Source organism: Staurois parvus, unplaced genomic scaffold (genome assembly GCF_062004578.1).
Source record: "Staurois parvus isolate SC_StPar_1 unplaced genomic scaffold, SC_StPar_1.0 ptg000068l, whole genome shotgun sequence".
Taxonomy (NCBI): Eukaryota; Metazoa; Chordata; class Amphibia; order Anura; family Ranidae; genus Staurois; species Staurois parvus.
This window is the reverse complement of record NW_028317864.1, coordinates 9018234-9039338: the sequence shown is the minus strand read 5'-3', so window position 1 is coordinate 9039338 and position 21105 is coordinate 9018234. Positions and strand designations below refer to the sequence as shown.

General features: G+C 41.0%; 1 protein-coding gene across 1 annotated transcript in view; it reads left to right on the top strand.

The window, feature by feature from the left end:
* The window catches only part of LRRC8A (leucine rich repeat containing 8 VRAC subunit A), a 65156-nt gene that overhangs the window by 8403 nt on the left and 35648 nt on the right, over positions 1-21105 (top strand). The window contains exon 2 of the mRNA XM_089669115.1: positions 317-429. The gene's annotated coding sequence lies outside the window, so the exon portion shown is untranslated. The remainder of the gene's footprint in view (positions 1-316; positions 430-21105) is intronic.

The following is a 21105-nucleotide window of genomic DNA, read 5'->3' as shown; positions in this document are numbered from 1 at the left end:
TATGACATCAGTGCCATTCTCTGTAGAATTGAACTGTGAGGCCAGGGTGATGTGATGATGTACACTCTGGAGGTACTGAATGCTAGCACCATTTAGCCCAGAAGAGGTCCAACCTTGGACCATAGATCATCGAGTCTGAGTGGGACAGCACAAAGGAGGAGGTGCTTGTTGTTGTGAAAGCTGCTTTTATGTTTACTAGGGCTAGGCTATGTATTAAAATATATTAAACTTGAATTGAATGTTCAATTATACTGTATATGTGTAACCATTTTAATTGTATGTGCTTTAGTTTTCATTCATTTTCCTTCTTTTGTAGGTAAAACTGCTTCCATGGAGTTTGGGACCTGGGAGCATTGCTGCGTTGATAACACATCACACCTCTTGTTCTATACTTGGTCCAAGCACAGATAGCATTTCCGCTACTTCAAGGTGAGCACTGAATGGAGATAGTAGAAAGGACGTAGTACAGCCATGCTACATATAGCCTCATCCACATGAATGTCACACGCAGTGGCAGTTTTAAAAAATGAATTTGTATTAAGCTCTACTGAAATCCATTGTGTTTACATTTAGCTCTGTTTAAAAGGGTCGTGTTTCACGATGTAAAAGTAAAGTCTTGTATTCAGGGAAGTGTATTTTGTATCTTTTTACAAGCCGAAACGTGTATGTGTAGAAATTTATTCTAGTGGCTAGGATAAACAAATATCATAACCACTGAAATTACTTCACCTGTGCACGCTTCTCAATGCTGTCTGTGCAAAAGTGTGCAAATTTTGTGCCATTCAACAGGTTTTGTACGATGTATCTTTCTGCCACTCCTGTTGGTTTTGTGACAGTCTCTAAAAATGTAAGGAATCTAAAAAACTCTCTAAGGGACTCATAAGTGCATACAATAACTCTGCTTATTAATTCACGCTGAATACAGGAAATGTCAAAAAATGAAATGTTGATGAGGGGCAAACGTCACATTTGTACATAAATCTAAGCAGTCAAGTGAAATGTGTTTGTTTTTAAACCTGTCATTTGTAAAGTGTTTGTCTTGTGATCAGGCATGTTTTCTCTTAGAATCAGATCAAGTAGACCCAAAACAGCTGTCTGCATCAACTGGATGTAAATAAAGGCGTGAAGTTTGCCATGTATATCTGTTTGCTTTCTTGTTAATCATTAGCGTCATTGTCCAGTCATCAGACTGTAGACAGAGAGGTGCTATGGAGTCTGCAAAGTTCACACTAGAATGCAGTGGAGGAAAGCTGCGTTCCCATGCAGTTTCACGAACCTCATTCCAGTCGTACTGCCCTTGTGATCTGCTGCGGATGTCAGTGGAAAGTTAGTGACACCCCAAACACAGGACACAAATGCAGTGCATTTGCCTGCACCGGATCGCATGTTACAAAAATACCATGCGATCTGGTTTCGTGCGTTGCATGCACTACTTTTGGTGTGGTGCAATGCAGCTTTAGCCGAATCAATTGAATGGGCTGAAATCACACTACACAGAACTGCATATGAATCGCATATTGGGACATAAGGGACATAAGTGTGGCACCTGCCTATCTGTGTAGTGAATTGTATGAAGCACAAGATTGGCTGACCAGGATTACAAATCCTTTTGGGACATAAGGGACATAAGTGTGGCACCTGCCTATCTGTGTAGTGAATTGTATGAAGCACAAGATTGGCTGACCAGGATTACAAATCCTTTTGGGACATAAGGGACATAAGTGTGGCACCTGCCTATCTGTGTAGTGAATTGTATGAAGCACAAGATTGGCTGACCAGGATTACAAATCCTTTTGCAGAAACCAGAAAAAAACACATGTATTTGCAGTGTGTATTTAGCGGTTTGCCTGGAGTTTCACTTTAAGCCAGGTTCACATATGTGCGGTACATTGCATGTTATTCGCACAGGAACCACACCGCATTCCTGTGCAAATCACTTGCGATTTGTGTGCATTGCGATTGGAGCCATACATTTTGTATAGCTCTGATCGCACCCACACCAAAAAGGTGCAGGACCCTTTTTTGGTCTGCACTAGAATCGGGTCGCATGGGTATTCACACCTATGCGAATCGATTATGTACATCAAACCGTGTTTTGCGGACTGATTTCCGGGTATTGTTAACATACACACCCGCATCGGTTCGCATGAAGGGGGTGCGATACTGATGCGGTGCGGAATTCGCACAGAAAACGCTGCGAATTCCGGACCGCATCAGCGTGGATCCCGGCTGAAGGATAAGCTCACCTTTTGTAGAATGCTACACCCATATTCATGATAACATGTTACAGATGCCGAAGCACCCACACCACCCATCTCCGACCCTCCGTTGTGGCAGCGGGGATCCTCTCCCCACGTTCACGGTCACAATTTTATAAAAATAAACCATTCACAGGGTTCTTTGAATGTGAGAGCTATGAGTACCAGCAGCCTTTGTGGCTGTTGGCTTGTAGTTCTCCATGAACTACCAGGGCACTGTTGAGCACTCCAGGTAGTTCATTGATGTCTTCTGTCATTGTGTAACTGCCTGCCCGTATGAGATGCGAGCACACAACTTACATAGAAAGTCTGCAAGAGCCCTGCATTGCACCCACGATCAGCTGATTGCAGTTGCAATGCTTTATAGGCTCCTAGTAATAATAAATACACTTTTTTTGGGGAGGATCTTTCCCAAATGACCACAATTGTAGAGCGCATTCTTCCCAATGGCCAGCACTCTTATGAACTGTGAGCTGTAGATCTAATAATTTTTTATCAGGTGTTCACTGAGATCAGAAAATTATTTCAAGGGTTCCGCCATGGTAAAAAGGTAGAGAAAAGCTTCTTTAAACAGTTTGGTGCATTGGGTGGGGACAGCAAGTTGTAAAACTGAAATGTCATGTGTCTATTCTGTGCTCTGGCTTTCCATGCGACTTCTGTTACCGAGAGAATTTCTGAACAGATTTACAGTATGGTGTTCTCTTGCCTTTCAGCTGACTCAGCAGTGGATGGGGTGACACCACACCTTCACCTGTCAATGCTGCCAAAGCACACACACACACCTTTTCATTATGTCTAATGAATGTGTAACAATAAGGTTTTAATACTTAAAAGAACATTTTAATTATATTTTTTAATAGTCTAATGGTTTATTTGTCTTTAACCACTTCAATACTGATACTTATACATCCTTCCTGCCCAGGCCAATTTTCAGATTTCAGCGCTCACACTTTGAATGACAATTGCACAGTCATGCTACATTGTACCCATATGACATTTTTATCATTTGTTTCACACAAATAGAGCTTTCTTTTTGTGGTATTTAATCACCACTGAGTTTTTATTTTTTGCTAAATAAAACAAAAAACATCTAAAACACACTTTTCTTTTTTTCTGTTATAAAATTTTGCAAATAAATAACAATTCTTCATAATTTTAGGTCAAAATGTATTCTACATTTCTTTAGTGAAAATAATAATTGAATTTGTGTTTTTTTTTTTTATAAAATGTTTTCTTTGTTTTACTATTTTATTTTTCAGCACACTGTGACCAAAGCAATCTAATGTTACCGTAGTAACATTGAACCACTCTGGGCAAGTGATCAGGATTCTTTTTTAACACATTATGATTGCTAATGCCAATGTATTTCATTGATATTTGCAATTATTGTTACTGAATGAAACTGATTCATTCAGTCTTTTGTTGTGATTAGCTGTGATTGGGCAAAGCTGATCACATGATACAGATGGACTGTGATTGGCCCTGTCTGTATCATGTGACTGCTTTGACCAGTCACAGCTAACAACATAATTGTATACGAGGAATGGCATGACAGGAAGCCATCCATTGTATACAATTGACGTGATCTGCTGTGATTGGTCGTAGAGGTCACATGACACTGGCAATGGGCCAGTGTAGTGATATGTCATCGGCTGTGTCCCATGGACACAGCCGTGACAGATCGTGCCACTGCGCTTCCGCATGAGCGGCTTGTTTTGACAGGATGTCATATGACGCCCAGTCACAACGGCGAGTGTCCCACCCGACCGTCAATCTGCTATAGGCCGGGTGGGAAGGTGTTAAAGTGCCCACAGTATAAAAAGAACATATTTTATCCCAATTGAAGTTTCAGCTGAAATTAAATATATTCCAGTTTCAAAAGGTGTGTAAAGCCTAAAAGTCCATTTTCTTTACAAAGTAGTCAGAACCTGCATGGAAAAACGTTTGCTACCAGCATGCTGCAGAGGAGAACCCTTGCTCTGTGTGTGGTAGTAGTCTCTCTGCAGTAGTCCAATGCCACCTTTGTTGAGTCAAAACTACAACTCTCTATTCAGTTGGGAACATGAGCTTTGCTGATTTGTAGATCTCTTGGTCTAACATAAAAGGGGTCTTTGGACCTCAACAGAGAGACCATTTCATCTACACAGACAGCAAGGGGTTTATTTACTAAAGCTGGAGAGTCCAAAATCAGACTCCCTTCTGCATAGAAACCAATCAGCTTCTAACCTCAGCTTGTTCAATGAAGCTTTGGCAATGAAACCTGGAAGCTGATTGGTTTCTATGCAGAAGGGAGTCTGATTTTGGACTCTCCAGCTTTAGTAAATAAACCCCCAAGGGTCCATTTTTACAACACGCTGGCAAGAGACAGGATTTTTGGCATGAGCTGTGAGCTGCTTTTTGAAGTAAATGAACTGTAAGGCTGCATGCACACCTGAGCATTTTGTAGCTCGAATCTCAAAGCCATTCAGCAATCAAAATCCCATTCATTTTAATGGCCCCTGTTCACACATGATTGTGAACAGGGGCCATTGAAATGAATGGGATTTTCCTTGTTGAGTGTCTTCGAGCTGTGAGCCTCAAGCTACAAAATGCTGAAGTGTGAATGCAGCCTTAGATTTTAAAGGATAAGTTCACTCTTCGTAACACCCTTATTCAGAGTGTAACATGTTACTAAAGCACCTCCCCAACCCCCCATTGTGACAGTGGGTAGAAGATCCTCTTCCCACACCAACTGTCACTTTTTAAAAACCGTGCGTCTGCACATTGCTCCACCTACACAGCCACGTCATTCACAGCGATCTGTGTCTTGCAGTTCTCCATGAACTGTGAGGGCACTGGTGAAGCACTCTCATAGTTCAATGATTTTTCCTGGACTTCATTAACTGCCTGGCTGTACGGGAGGTATCGGCAGACAGTTGTATTGGGAGTCTGCAGGAGCCTGACATTGCACCCACGATCTGCTTATTATTATTTGTTTATTTTAAGTGAAGTTCTCTAAGCACCTTTTTTATTTTCATGCATGGGAATGTATTTGGCTGATTTAAGCTGAAAGTGCTTTTGGGCTTTAAAGAAATCCAGGTATTTGTCCTCCACTGTGGAGAAGAATGTGGATTCTGCCTCTTTTAACCACCATCACTGACTTGTGAAATGTCTTGTAAACTGAACAGAAAAATGTGTGTGAAGTGGAGTCTACTTGTGAGATTTCTATTCGTTTTCTACTAAGAAGGGTATGGATGGGAAAGGAGAAGGGAAAATGCGTAGAAATCTTTTTCCTGGACATGAAAGCTGTCCTTGGAAATCATTTGACCGTGTTTGGTTACTTGAGCCCATTGTCCACTTCTATCCAATACAGACAAATACATTTAACTCCTTTAGAGAGCTCAGGGTTGCAAAGTATGTTTCAGTCAGCTGGTTGTCGAGGTTTATGGATTTTATGGATAATATTTCCTTTCCTTTTACTACAGAAATAGAATCCCTGGTTATCATCATTCCACATATTGCTATCTATTTGAGTAAAAGCGTTTTAAAGCTGATTTCCTGCAAACCGCTAAATACTCAGATATACACATACAAATTCCTTTTTCCCCGTACAGACTGCTGTTATACAATGTATACAGCTGTAAGACCTCCTTCCAGTCTGTGATTGGGCAATGAATTGGCAGAAGATCACTGATTCCTTCATCACTCTGCTGTCTTTCGACCTGTCCATGTTAACCTCCTCGGCGGTATGATTCTTTCCGATTTTTGGTGCTGAAAGCTGTACCATTTTTTTGCATGGAAATTTGTAGCTTTTTATTGTAGGCTGTAATTTTTAGGAATAACTCACTGAAATCTGTACGAACAAGAGTCTAGTAAACATTCCAGATGTGATAAAACTTGAAACACGAAATCATAAATTATAATTTAATAAATAATCATAAAAAATATAATAATACATTTAATTCAATAATATAATCAAACCAAAAACACTGAAATTTGAAATACAGAGGCAAATTCGCACATCGCTGAGCAAAGTCGCAAAATCGTTTTCAGTGTCTGATGACGAATTTCCCCACGAATCATTATCACTCAATTCTGCAAGTGGTTCTTATTTACTATCGCTGTTCTCTAGTCGGTCTAAAACCGCTTTTGACGTAAAGGGACGCTTTTTGTACGCCATGGACTTTTCTAAATTTCCAGGCAGAAAGAACAGTCAAAATGCAGGCAGGGCACAGGACAAAGCAGTAGGGACAAAATATATGTGAAATGCATTGAAACAGCAAAAATGACATTTTTGCCGGCGCCCGTACGTCCCGACGTCAGAGGGACCGGAACACGGAAGCCGGATGCCGGCATCGGCCGGAGGAGATGGCCGGGGACGCTGCAGGGGACACATCACGGGAGCGAAGGACAAGGTAGGTGCTGCAGGGACTCCCTGAGCAACGCCGCATGGTAAGCTCGAGTGTAGCTCGGGGTTACCGCTCTTGGTACTCAAATTTTACCCCGAGCTACACTTGGGAAAACCGCTAAGGAGTTTAAAGTGTTGTTAAACCCACAACAGTACAATTAGTCTGTATATGCAGCAAAACATGCAAGCTTGTTATACTCACTGTGGAACCTAAGGAGTTAATCCTCTGTTTAAAAAGGCTGTTTGATCCTGTCTTCTCTGAACCTCCCCTTCTTCTACTTCCCCCAATCCATATGCTGATACTGCAGAGCTCTAGGAGTCTCTGAATATGCTCAGTTTAGTGTGTATTGCTAGAGAGGTTTTTATTTCTTGGGTGGGTGCATGTGATCAGCACAGGGCCAATCGGCGCTGTCCAGACACATGGTCAGGGGTTATGCAGCCTCAGAAGAGAATGAAAACTCCTCCTCCTACAAGCTTTAACCTGTGCTCAGCTGGACACTGATAGAAGTCACATGGCTGCACTAATTTCTGGTGAGAAAAGGTATTTAGCAGTTTCTATTTACTTAAATAATTGCATTTCCATGTTCTGTGTACTCAGGAGACCAGATATAGTGAATGCAGGGTCCTGGGTTTAGTAACACTTTAAGCTGGCCCCAATGTGACAGTCTAATTGGACAATTTGATTTTAGATTTTCCATCAATTGTGTAGTGTGGTGATCTACCTGACTAATCCAATCCATAGATATCCAATCAGGCAGGCCTTTGCTCTATTTAGTGGTCTGGTAATCTGAAAGAACATTGGTCAATCTGATTGTAGCATGTGGCTAATTTTAAACAAGGGGTGTCCAGCCTGCGGCCCACAGCGGCTATGTATGTGACCCAACACAAAATTGTAAACTTAATTAAAAATGTTGATATTTTTTTTTTTTTTCTAAAAATGTGTTTACACACCTGGCCAAATTTACATTTGGAAGTGTGTCTCTTCCCAAACAAAAATCTCCCACTATTCACAATCACAATTTATTCATGCCATCAATTTTTGGTACAACCTATATTTGTGAGCAACTATTTCCAAGGATGAAGCACACAAAGGGCAAAATTAGAACCAAAATATCTCCTGAATTCATTGAGAATTGCTACTACAGCCGTTGAACCAGATATTTATGGGTTAGTTTATCAAAAACAGTGTTCAATATCGCCCTAGTTTTATGTTGGCTTCTTTTACTTTTATAATAAAAGTTTTTTATTTTTGTAATTTTTTTTATTACTCAAATACATTATCTGTATCATTGATCATTAATTTGTGATCTGTCCGACTTTTTTTGTTCATCAGGTATCCTTATTGTTATTGTATTTTATGTATGGCCCTAGATTATTCGTCTTCTTCCAATGTGGCCCAGGAAGGTCAAAAGGTTGGACAATTTTTTTTTTTTTTTACCTGATCCTGCGCCACCCATTAGCAGAAATAATGCTACAGGATGGCATGGGTGTGCATAATCACATGTGTGTGTGTATATGTATGTGTATATATAGATAGATAGATATAGATATAGATATATATATATATATGTGTGTGTGTGTATATATATATAGATAGATAGATATATATATATATATATATATATATATATATAAAATTTTGCAGTTCTGGGTAGGGGGGACCGTGTGCGCTCGCTCAGCTGTCAATCACCGTGTCCCGGCCGGTGGTTCCTCGTTGGCACCCGGCGATCTCTGAGTATTACTGAGTATTACCGACTGGGGAGAGACCTGTATGTAAACAATACAGATCTCTCCCCTGTCAGTTCCTGCATACTGCATTGTATGGCTCTGATTGCAGAGCCATACAAAGCGGCGTGCTTAAAGTTAAAAGCACACACACAGCTTACAGTAAAACAGCACACCATTAACCCTTTGATTGCCCCACATGTTAACCCCTTCCTGCTCAGTGCTTTTTATTAGCACTGATCACTGTATTGGTGTCACTGGGGATGTCAGTGACACCAAGTCAGAATGCCCTTCGCAGTCCCGCTATAAGTTGCTGATCGCCACCATTACTAGTTGGAAAAAAAAAAAAAAAAGATTCCAGTATTATACCGCCATTTGTAAACACTATAACTTTCACGTAAACCAATTAATTTACATGTATTGGGATTTTTTTTAGCAAAGACATGTAGCAGAATACATTTTGATCTAAATTTATGACGAAATTAAATTTTTTACAATTTTTTTACTAGATCTGTTTAATAGCAAAAAGTCAAAAATATTGTTTTATTTTCAAAATTGGCAAACTTTTTTTTGTTTATAGCGCACATAATAAAATCACAGAGGCAATAAAATATCACCAAAAGAAAGCTCTATTTGTGAGGGGAAAAAGACGTAAATTTAATTTGGGTGCAGCGTTGCATGACTGCGCAATTGTCAGTTAAAGTAACACAGCGCCGTATTGCAAAAAATGGCCTGGTCAGGAAAGGGGGGTAAATCCTCTGGAGGGCAAGTGGTTAAACTGAACCAATACCATGCAGAGCAATAGAGCTTTGGATTCCAGGAAAGTGATATCAAGACTTAAAGCCTAAGTTTAGATAACATCAAAAACATAAAAGGGACATAATTTACATTTATCTTAATATGTCCCTTGTGCTGATTCGTCTTGTTTTAGGAGAAATCTTCTGTCCTATGAACCCTACTGCCATAATCTTCCGGTGCAGTGGAGGGTTAAAACAATTAGTGGGCTGCCAAAAGCTCTCATAAAGAAAACTTGACTGGAATCGGCACAAGGGGAACATCATACTAATTAGGGATGCATCAATATTTTTGTACTCGTGAAAATGCTCCCGATACCCAAAAATGATACTTTGCGATTCGAATTGCATCCATAAGAAATGTATTGAGGCAATAACATTCAATTTGAACAGGAATGCGATTCCTGTCCAAATTCCTTGCGGTTTCCCCACTGCTCCTGTGTGAACCCAGACTTGTCATAGCCTTAAGAGTTCACACAGGAGCGTTGCGGGAAACCTCCGTTCACCGATCCCATGCTGTCACAAAAGATAAAGCCGCTTCACAGGTCTGGGGATTTGAAATCCCTGTGGCTTTCTCTCTCCTATGCAGGGACGACAGTATGGGCGAGCCGACTTTTGATTGGTCAGCACCGTCATTCCTGTTCAAAGCTCATGCTTTTCTTTGCAGTACATTTTGCATCCATACATTATGTATGGAAGCAAATCACGCTGTATTGGCGAGTACTTGACCGGAGCTATCGATACACGCAGATCAAAAAAGGGTATCGGTGCATCCCTAATATGAACTGTAAGTTATGCCCCTTGTGCTGATTTTTATGTTTCTGAATTTAGCTAAACGTAGACTTCAGACTATAGTAAGAGAAATATGGGAGCGACTGTTGCTGATTTAGTTTTAAAATTAGTTTCCTGGCAGTCTGTGGCTTCAGTGCTCAGAGGCTGATTTGCTAAAATAAGGAGTATGGGCTTAAAAAAACAAAACAAAAAAGAAAACCTCCATGCTGCAGTTGACTCATGTCTGTTCTAAAGCTGGCCATAATGTGTGGCTGTTTTTGCTCGACAGAAGTCAATCTCACAATTTTACTTCTGTTGAACAGGAATGTCAGTGGTAGCTGTATGGAAAAATACATTTTATATGATCTAATGAATCCGCAACTGGATTAAATGGTATGTTTTATCTCCCTGGAGTTTGGCTGTAGGAAGGTGCTCCACCAATGTCTGATCTAGCTTGCAGTATACAAATGTGCTTTTGTTGTGGGTGGATCCAGCTGCCTTCAGGTGAATATGCGCTTTGTGGACATTTTGTGTTTGTACTTTTTTTGATTCTGGACGCCCAGCTTGTGGAATACTAGAGTACAGTTCTTGCCAGCTGATTACTTGTTTCTGTGTTCAGCTGACGGATGAAAACCGAGAACCTTTGCATCCCTCTTTCTTGCAGCATTACCCAATAAGGATTTAAATTCATCATTACAAAATGATTTCAATATGAGCTTTACTTAGAGGCCCATTTATAAAGCAACAACATTATCTTAACATGGGCATAATGTTGCTTTAAAAAAGGCCCATTTATAAAGTTCAGGGTGGCGTGCTTCACAAATGTGTTTAGCACAACGTCCTGAAGCAATAGCACCCTCTTATTTTTATGAATAGGGGGTGCAGGAGGTGGTGAACCTGATCTGGGAATTCTTCTCTACATGGTGCTGCAGAGAATAATCCATAGGACACTACAGGCTCTGTAATATTGCCTACATTTTATGAATTACATTTACTTACAATCACTGTGGTGTCCAGTAGATAGGACAACAGGTTGAACAAAAAAAAAAAAAAACCTGACATCTACAAAATGCATTCGGCTCAACCAAAACTAATATTAGTGAACAACAATAGTAAAACTAAACATATCAAAATTGTATTATTTTGTTGCCGCTCAAACACTGTACCTGTGATTCCACAACACCTCCACAGATATAATATTCATACACAAATAGTGTAGTGCAGTAACCAGTGAACACCAAAATATATAGTGCATATTAAAGTGACCAAATCCGGTCATAAACATTTGAAATCGTTCTCCAATAACTGATTATAACCAAAAACCGCTGTGGGGAAAAAAGCAAATCAAGCTTCTTCACTCTTCATGTGCCATGTGTGCCTCCTCCACATAGGTGGAAAACTTGCTCACGTCCTAGTTAGACCTCTTACATGGGTCATAGCTGGCTTGTTACACTTTCCATTCATGTGCTTACTCCGTGTCTTCTTCTTTTGTCCCCGATGTACACTCATTTCTTTCTTCCGGTTTGCTCAGACATCAAAGAATGTGGATACCATAAAACTAGAAAGTGGAACCATAGTGCTCTCTATTTTCATGTTATTAGGATTATAAAAACTTACAGAATAGAAAAACTTTAAAGTTTTCAATGCCTGTAATGATCGCGGCTTACCACAGACTTCCAAGATGGCCACGCGGTGATGACACTGGCTCGGCTCCTCCCTGCTATACGTGTTTTACCCTGTGATTGGGCTTCCTCAGTAGGTGGGGAGCTGACACATTCAAGCCCTTTTATAACCTCACCCCTGCTACCATGGGAACCAAATACACTTCACGAGAACCTGAAATGATGTTTTTGGCCATTTTAATTGCATCTCGGACACAGAGCAAAAAGGACTGTTTAGAAACATGAGCACACGTATACACACCAAGCAAACATTGCTAAATAATTCTACAAAATTCAAAAATTTATTTAGACTGCTGGACAGAACGCTTCCGGATGTCACATACTAATAATCATTACATCATTCTCACACAAGCGATGTTGATGCAAGGGTCTCTCCCGCTGTTCTATTGTATTCTAAAAGCAGGTATTCAGCATGACCCCCCTTTGTTGGTCGAGCTCTGAGTTTCCAGGAAGACTGAGAAAAGCTAGTCATTAGACTGGCTTCTATTAGACCAGGGGTGGGCAAACATTTTGACTTGAGGGCCACAATGGGTTCATATATTGGACCCGGGGGCCGGACCAAGAGTAGATGAATGATGTGTATGTGTCATCCATAGTAAGTATAGTAATATTCCCCAATAGTAAGCATAGTAATTCATCCCCCATATAGTAATTCATCCCCCATATAGTAATTCATCCCCCATATAGTAATTCATTCCCCATATTGTGTCAATTTACTTACCTTTGCTCCGCGCGTTCCTCTCGCCGTGTTCCCGCACCGTTCCGGTCTTCAGGGCGGACTGTGAGAGGAGCCTAGCTCCTCTCACGTTCGTCACGCTGCCCCGCCTACACACATCCTGACAGCCTCACATCACGCTCCATGGGCCAGATTAAAAGGTCCGCCGGGCCGTAGTTTGCCCATTGCTGTATTAGACAGTGGTACGTAGGTACCGAGATTCAGCCAGTTCCTTCTGAACTGGCTAACTGGGCTTTCGCTTGAGGATAGACAAACCTTTGAGCAAAGTGTCCGTAAGAGGCTCCTAACTGCCCAAACGTAAAATTTTTAGTACATTGTATACCAGCTTCTAAAGCCGGCCATAGATGGAATCTTGGCCGATTCAGAAGGGACTGGCTGAGATTTGATCCATCTATGGGAAGGCTGGTTGTACTGAAGTCGATCGATGGATCGACTTCAGTACAACTAGCCTGTCAGATTTGTTTGCATGCGATCACTGCTGGCGGCTGTAGTCGCTAACCATGATCATTGTGTTCTGCTGGCTGTGTCAATACAGTAGCGTTGCAGAACTGATTCCCACATCAACCCATGATGGAAGGAAAGAAAATTGTATCATCTTTGGCTTGCTTTAGCAACAATAACCATACCAAACACATAGCCCTGTAGTTAACAACCCTCCTGGTTACAGGGCTTTGTTATGTTATGCTGTTGTTAATACTCCAGAGGCATCCAGGGAATTCACAAAGTATGTCCTAGACACTCATTAGAAGTCTGTCCTCCATCCATGCAACAGATTCATGTACATGCCAGTTCAGCAGTCAGTGTCTGGCCATCCCCCACCTGACAGAAATTGATCATTTAGTTGGCTTCTAGGGACATTTTGGATTTTTTTTTTCTTGACAATCGCATGCAGACACTGATCAATGTATTCTGCCAGCGCCAGACTCTACAGTCAATGCAATGTCCCAGCTGAGAGTGGTGGGGGTGAGGCCTGGTGGGTGTATGACCTCCATCCGTCTTGTTTGTTTGGGATAGAGGGATCTGTTAGTTTTTATTTTTTTCATTTCAATAAGCTGGCTGAATAAGAAAACAAATTGTGTATAGAAGCTGAAGGACTGCATATCCCATGGAACCTGCAGACAGTGATTGCTGTAATGACTCCACCCCCTGAAACTCCTCCTCTCAGCTACTCTGTAGTTCAGAAGGCGGGCTCTGTGAAATGTGTGACACTGCAATGTTACTCACAGGGCATAGTGACTACGTGTCACAGAATTCAAAGAAGGAAATGTGTGCAATCCCCACAAATATATATATATATATGCTGCTCTGTTCTGAAACTATTTTAAGGTAACAATAGACAACATTTTTTTTCCCCCCTACAATGGTGATGTGACTTGTTTCTGTAAGGATCTTTTCTTTTTTTTTTTGTCTCTAATGGTCCGTTTTCCCTGGGTCCTCCGCCTACTATTATGTCACAGGTAGCGGAGTTCACTATGTTTATTTCATCTACAATGTGCCCCCTGTAACCATTGTTTATCTCCATATGAGATCTGCAGTATAGGACACTATGGAGACATTCTACACATGGCCTTCTTAACCTAACCATACACTGATCAAGTTTTCGTTGATTCCTGGCCGAGTCTGCTGAAATTGATAATGAGTTGTGGTCCTGTTGGCACTACCTGGTTCAACTGACTTTTGTCAAAGAAGCCAGGTGGAAAAGGCTTGACCAAACAGTACCAGCTGTCAGAACACAATAGTGAACACTGCAAAGTGATGCATCCATGTTCTATAGCATGGATGGGAAAATGTAGTGATTTCTTTCATTCAGCACCCAGGGCCGAACTTGTCATACAGCCAAGATCTCCATTGGTGATATTTCCCCCATTTACTGCCCTAGTGACCTTGTTTACCGGAATGGGAATTGAGGGATGTGAGAGCAATGAAAGCCAACATTGGTTCTAACCTTTTTTCTGAAACATAGATGTGTTTGTTGCTATTTGTGTCCTTGTTATAAAGGTTTGATGACCACTGTCTGGAACAGTTTGCCCCTGTAATCTAAATAAACTGACAGGTTTACCAGGTGTCTCTTCAAGCAGTAATAAACCCAAAACCAAAAATGTATTGTATTGCAGCTTACCAATCAATAGGTGTGGTGGCTGCATCGGTTTTCCTTTCCTTGGCTTGTTTTTCTCTACTTTCACCCGGTGATCTGGCCAGTAATACACCGAGGTTTGAACCATGTGTGGGAGGGTGAATGTACCCAAGTTGATCGATCAATCAACTTGGGTACAGGGGCGGACTGACCATTTGGAAACTCGGGCACTGCCCGAGGGCCCGGGTCAGTAGGGGGCCCCATGAGATGCCCCTGGTACCTTTTTCATAGGCTTTTTTGAGTTTGGGCAAGGACACAGGGGCCCCATGATCCTCTATTGCCCGGGGGCCCCATGAGTTGTCAGTCCGCCCCTGCTTGGGTACAACCAGCCTGTCGGATTTTACATGCAATTATTGGTAGCAGCTATTATAGCCGCTAGCAGTAATCACTGTGTTCTCCTGGCAGCGACGGCTCCCTCACTCCATCTATGGCCGGCTTTATAATCAGTTACCACCTGTATCCTTTTGGGATAAAGGTTTTGCATGAATAAATAAAAGCTGATCATTTTTAGAACCTGTCAGTGTTGAGTGGTTGGTCTCATGTAAACTGATTACATTCTTCTGCTTTTGAAAAACAACAGACTTGCTGGCTGCTTCACCAGATCAAAACAGCCTAAAAAAAGAAAACTAATGCAGCCATCACATCTAAGAATTGGTAAGCTGCACTATGTTTTCTTTTGGGTTATTACTGCTTTTAATTAACCTGCAGATTAAGACAGTTGTCACATTAGCGTTTAGCGGCATACAGTGTATTCCAGCATCAAGAATCAGCAAATTCATGCAGATTTGACTGTGTCCAGGCCCAGACGCCTGTCCCTAACTACAAGTAACCACTTTATGTGCGACTACATGCGACAGCTGCTATAATCCTTGCTGACTGATGCGGCCGTCATTATTTGCATGAACCTGTCATTCCAGCTGCAAGAATCTGCTGATTCTTGCTGCTGCAGTCCGGAGTGTGCGGCTAAACGCCCATGTGAAGGAAGCTTTACAGTATTGAAAATGACGTAAAAACTGCATGAACTTGTGAAAGCTTTTATGACATTTTAGTTGATGGGTTTAAAATATGTTTTAATAATTCAATGCATTATAAAGCATTATTTTGAATCCTGCTGTGTGCAAGAATGAGCTGACTCCTCCCCACTGTAAGGAGTAGTGTGTCCCATTCATCAAAGCTTGTAAAAATGGATCTGGTATCATTTGTGATTCAGCTAAGCAGAGGAGATGTTATGAGTTGCAGCAAGATGCCATCACTCCATTTTCCCCATCATGAGTGGGGAGTGCCTACTAATTATATACAAATTTCAGGTATGTTCCTAGTAAGGCATACCTTAGATTTTCTTGAATTGACCCTGATCTTGCTGGCTTGTTAATATCTATTTGGCACAGTTATGGCAAGTTGTCCCAAGAGATCCTGTAGAGCATATTAACCGATACATATAGAATGGATTGTAGTAGTTAATACTTCTTCATAGCATTGCAGCGTGCATCCATTACGTCTCTGCGGTCTTGTTGGTAGGACATGCTGGTAGGGGGATGCTTGTACATTTCTTGTTAAGGATGCTTGCTTTGTTTATTTCATTTGATGGCTTGGCCTTGTGAGAGGTGACCTTGTGTGTGGCCTGATGGAATGATTCAGCATGGCTGTACTGTGTGGAAAGACTGTTTATGAACCCAGCCCTGCCTATTTACTGAGCTTGTCAATAGCAACTTAGAGGGAGCGTGTATGGAGACAAATCTTGGTTACGTTTTTGGACCTCTTAGAATATGAAACCTCATACACGACAAACTACAATGCACTGTATATTTTGACACCGTGCTATTGGAACCAGCATTAACTTTTTTCAGTAATTTGAGCTACAGTAGCTCTTCTATTGGATCGGGATACATGGGCCAACCTTTGCTTCGCAATGCATCAATGAACCATGACCGGGCCCAGGTCACTGTTTTTTTTTCTTTATTATTCTGCTTTTGGTAGGTCCTGACTACTACAGACCAGAAACATTCTAAAAGAGCTGCAATTTTGGAACTGCCCTGACCCAGTCATCTAGTCTTTACAATTTGGCCCTTTTCAGACTTGTGCAAATCCTTATGCTTGCCCATTCTTCCTTTAAATATATTGACTCAAAGGACAGCATGTTCACCTGCTGCCTGATATATCCCCACCCACTTTCAGGTGCTGTTGTATCGTCGATATATATATATATATATATATATATCTCTCTTTCTCAAGATAATAGATGTTATTTACTGTAATAAGGGGTCATAAGGTTATGGTTGATCGGTGTGTGTAACATATATCTAATATATATAAAAATATTTCAATTTACATGTGTTTTTTTTATAATATATACAGTACATTCAAAAAGTATTCAGACCCCCTTCACTCTTTTCAATTTTGTTCTGTTGCAGCCTGATACTACATAATGATTAAGTGAAAACAGAATTTTCGAAATGTCTGTCAACCTATTGAAAAGAAAAAAAAAAAAGAAGAAATATCACTTGTACTTAAGTATTCATACCCTGTACTCAGGACTTTGTTAAAGTGCATTTAGCAGCAATGACAGCATCAAGTCTTTTTGGGTATGACTTGCAAGCAGTGCACATCTGGATTGGGAGATTTTCTGCCATTCTTTTTTGCAAATCCTCTCAAGCTCAGTCGGGCTGGATGGGGACAGTCGATGGAGAGCCATTTGCAGGTTTCTCCAGAGATGTTCAATAGGGTTCAAGTCAGGACTCTGGCTGAGCCACTCTAGGGTATTCACCGAGTTGGCCCTAAGAGACTCCATGGTTGTCTGGACTGTGTGCTTAGGATCGCTGTCATGTTGGAAGGTGAACCTTCACCCAAGTCTGAGGTCCTGAGCACTGTATCATTGAGCATATCTCTGTACTTTGCTCCATTCAGCTTTCCCTCAACCCTGACCAGTCTCCCAGTCCCTGTTGCTGAAAAACACCACTATGCTTCACTGTTCGATGGTATTGGGCAGGTGATGAGTGGTGCCTGGTTTCCTCCAGACATAACATTTAGAAATGAGGCCAAACTGTTCAATTTTGGTTTCATCAGACCAGAGAATCTTGTTCCTCAGTCTGAGAGTCATTCGGATGCTTTTTTTTGTAAACTCCAAATGGACTTTCTTGTGTTTTGCACAGAGGAGAGGCTTCAGTCTAGCCACTCTGCCATAAAGCCCAGATCGGTAGAGGGCTGCAATGATGGTTGCCCTTCTGGAATTTTGTCTCGTCTCCACACAGGATCTCTGAAGCTCAGTCAGAGTGACCATCAGGTTCTTATTCACCTCTTACGAAGGCTCTTCTCCCCTGATTGCTCTGCATGGCCGGACAACCAGCACTTGGAAGAGTCCTGGTTGTGCTAAACTTCTTCCATTTGAGAATTATGGAGTCCTCTGTGCTCTTGGGAACAGTCAATGCAGCAGAAATTTTTTGTAGCCTTCCCCAGATCTGTGCCTTGCAACAATCCTGTCGGAGTGCTGCAGGCAATTTCTTTGACCTCTTGGCTTTTGCTCTGATACAGTATGCATTGTCAGCTGTGAGGCCTTTTATAGAGAGGTGTGTGCCTTTCCAAATCATTTCCGATCAATTTAATGCACCACAAGTGGACTCCAATAAAGATATAGAAACATCTCAGCAACAATCAAGAGAAATGGGAGGCACCTGAGCTAAAGTGGTGTTTCAAAGGGTCTGAATACTTATGCCAATGGGATTTTTCCATTTTTATACCTTTGAAAACATTTCTAAATTCTGTTTTCTCTTTGTCATTACAGGGTACTGAGTGTAGATTAAAGAGGAAAAAATATGAATTTAAAGACCTGTAGTAACAGACTGCAACATAAAATGTAAAAAAGTGACGGGGGTATGAATACTTTATGAATGCACTGTATATTTAGCTTCAAATGTTCTAAACAAAGGGCTAGTCTACCGGCCTTTAGACTTTGGGGGTTGGGCCGTGGCCAGTGGGAGTAGAAAATGGTATCTGTGGACAGAATAGCGCCCCATTTATGGTGTCAGCGATCAGAATAGTAACCCTCCATATTCCCATTGCACACGTTTCTGGAAAAGGCTTTAGTATACTGGGTTCTGCAACAACCACCAGACTGGATCATAAATGTTTCAATGGAGATATTTGCCAGCACACCATGGATCTGTAGGTTGAGTTCAAATTAGTGGTGCACCGAAATGAAAATTCTGATGCCGAAACTGACACCGAAAATTCAGAATGCATGTGGCCGAAAACCGAAGCGAAACCAAAATGTCCGCGTATGTGGAGGTGGGGAGGCTCCAATTTTTTTTTTTTTTGTATTTTTTTCTACTTTCATGTATGTGTGTGTATGTATGTGTGTGTGTATATACAGTCAGGTCCATAAATATTGGGACATCGACACAATTCTAACATTTTTGGCTCTATACACCCCCACAATGGATTTGAAATGAAACGAACAAGATGTGTTTTAACTGCAGACTGTCAGCTTTAATTTGAGGGTATTTACATCCAAATCAGGTGAACGGTGTAGGAATTACAACAGTTTGCATATGTGCCTCCCACTTATTAAGGGACCAAAAGTAATGGGACAGAATAATAATCATAAATCAAACTTTCACTTTTTAATACTTGGTTGCAAATCCTTTGCAGTCAATTACAGCCTGAAGTCTGGAACGCATAGACATCACCAGACGCTGGGTTTCATCCCTGGTGATGCTCTGCCAGGCCTCTACTGCAACTGTCTTCAGTTCCTGCTTATTCTTGGGGCATTTTCCCTTCAGTTTTGTCTTCAGTAAGTGAAATGCATGCTCAATCGGATTCAGGTCAGGTGATTGACTTGGCCATTGCATAACATTCCACTTCTTTCCCTTAAAAAACTCTTTGGTTTCTTTTGCAGTATGCTTTGGTTCATTGTCCATCTGCACTGTGAAGCGGCGTCCAATGAGTTCTGAAGCATTTGGCTGAATATGAGCAAATATTGCCCGAAACACTTCAGAATTAATCCTGCTGCTTTTGTCAGCAGTCACATCATCAATAAATACAAGAGAACCAGTTCCATTGGCAGCCATACATGCCCACGCTATGACACTACCACCACCATGCTTCACTGATGAGGTGGCATGCTTAGGATCATGAGCAGTTCCTTTCCTTCTCCATACTCTTCTCTTCCCATCACTCTGGTACAAGTTGATGTTGGTCTCATCTGTCCATAGGATGTTGTTCCAGAACTGTGAAGGCTTTTTTAGATGTCGTTTGGCAAACTCTAATCTGGCCTTCTTGTTTTTGAGGCTCACCAATGGTTTCCATCTTGTGGTGAACCCTCTGTATTCACTCTGGTGAAGTCTTTTCTTGATTGTTGACTTTGACACACATACACCTACCTCCTGGAGAGTGTTCTTGATCTGGCCAACTGTTGTGAAGGGTGTTTTCTTCACCAGGGGAAGAATTCTTCGGTCATCCACCACAGTTGTTTTCCGTGGTCTTCCGAGTCTTTTGGTGTTGCTGAGCTCACCGGTGCGTTCCTTCTTTTTAAGAATGTTCCAAACAGTTGTTTTGGCCACGCCTAATGTTTTTGCTATCTCTCTGATGGGTTTGTTTTGTTTTTTCAGCCTAATGATGGCTTGCTTCACTGATAGTGACAGCTCTTTGGATCTCATCTTGAGAGTTGACAGCAACAGATTCCAAATGCAAATAGCACACTTGAAATGAACTCTGGACCTTTTATCTGCTCATTGTAATTGGGATAATGAGGGAATAACACACACCTGGCCATGGAACAGCTGAGAAGCCAATTGTCCCATTACTTTTGGTCTCTTAACAAGTGGGAGACACATATGCAAACTGTTGTAATTTCTACACCATTCACCTGATTTGGATGTAAATACCCTCAAATTAAAGCTGACAGTCTGCAGTTAAAGCACATCTTGTTTGTTTCATTTCAAATCCATTGTGGTGGTGTATAGAGCCAAAAATGTTAGAATTGTGTTGATGTCCCAATATTTATGGACCTGACTGTGTATATATATATATATATATATGTGTGTGTGTATGTATGTATGTGTGTGTGTGTATATATATATATATATATATATATATATATATATATATATATATATATATATATATATATATATATATATATATATATATATTATTTTTTTTTTTTTTTTTTTTTTTTAATTTTTTTTTTTTCATAAGTGATGATTTTATTGCTATCACATAGGGGACCAATAGTCTCCTATGTGATAGCATTTGAGTGACAGGTCATCTTTGTAGGGGGGGGCAGTGTGTGCAAGGTAGCATCAGGGGAGGAGCAGTGTATACAGAGAGGCTCCCTCACTGGATGTCATTATATGTCAGTGTAGGTTTTTAAATGAAATTGCCAGATTTTTTTGTCACTATGGCTCAGAAAAACTTTGTTTCTTTTAACTCAGTGAAAGAAACTAAAAAGAAACTTTGTTTCTTTTAGCTTGGGGAAAGTGACAGGACATTCTCTGTTTTAATTGTAATTACCAGCTTTTTTTTTTTCTTCACTAACTCAAAGAATGACCTGTCACTTTCCCCAAGCTAAAAGAATCAGTTTTTCTGTGAGCTATAGTGAAGAGGGAAAAAAAAGCCTGGAAT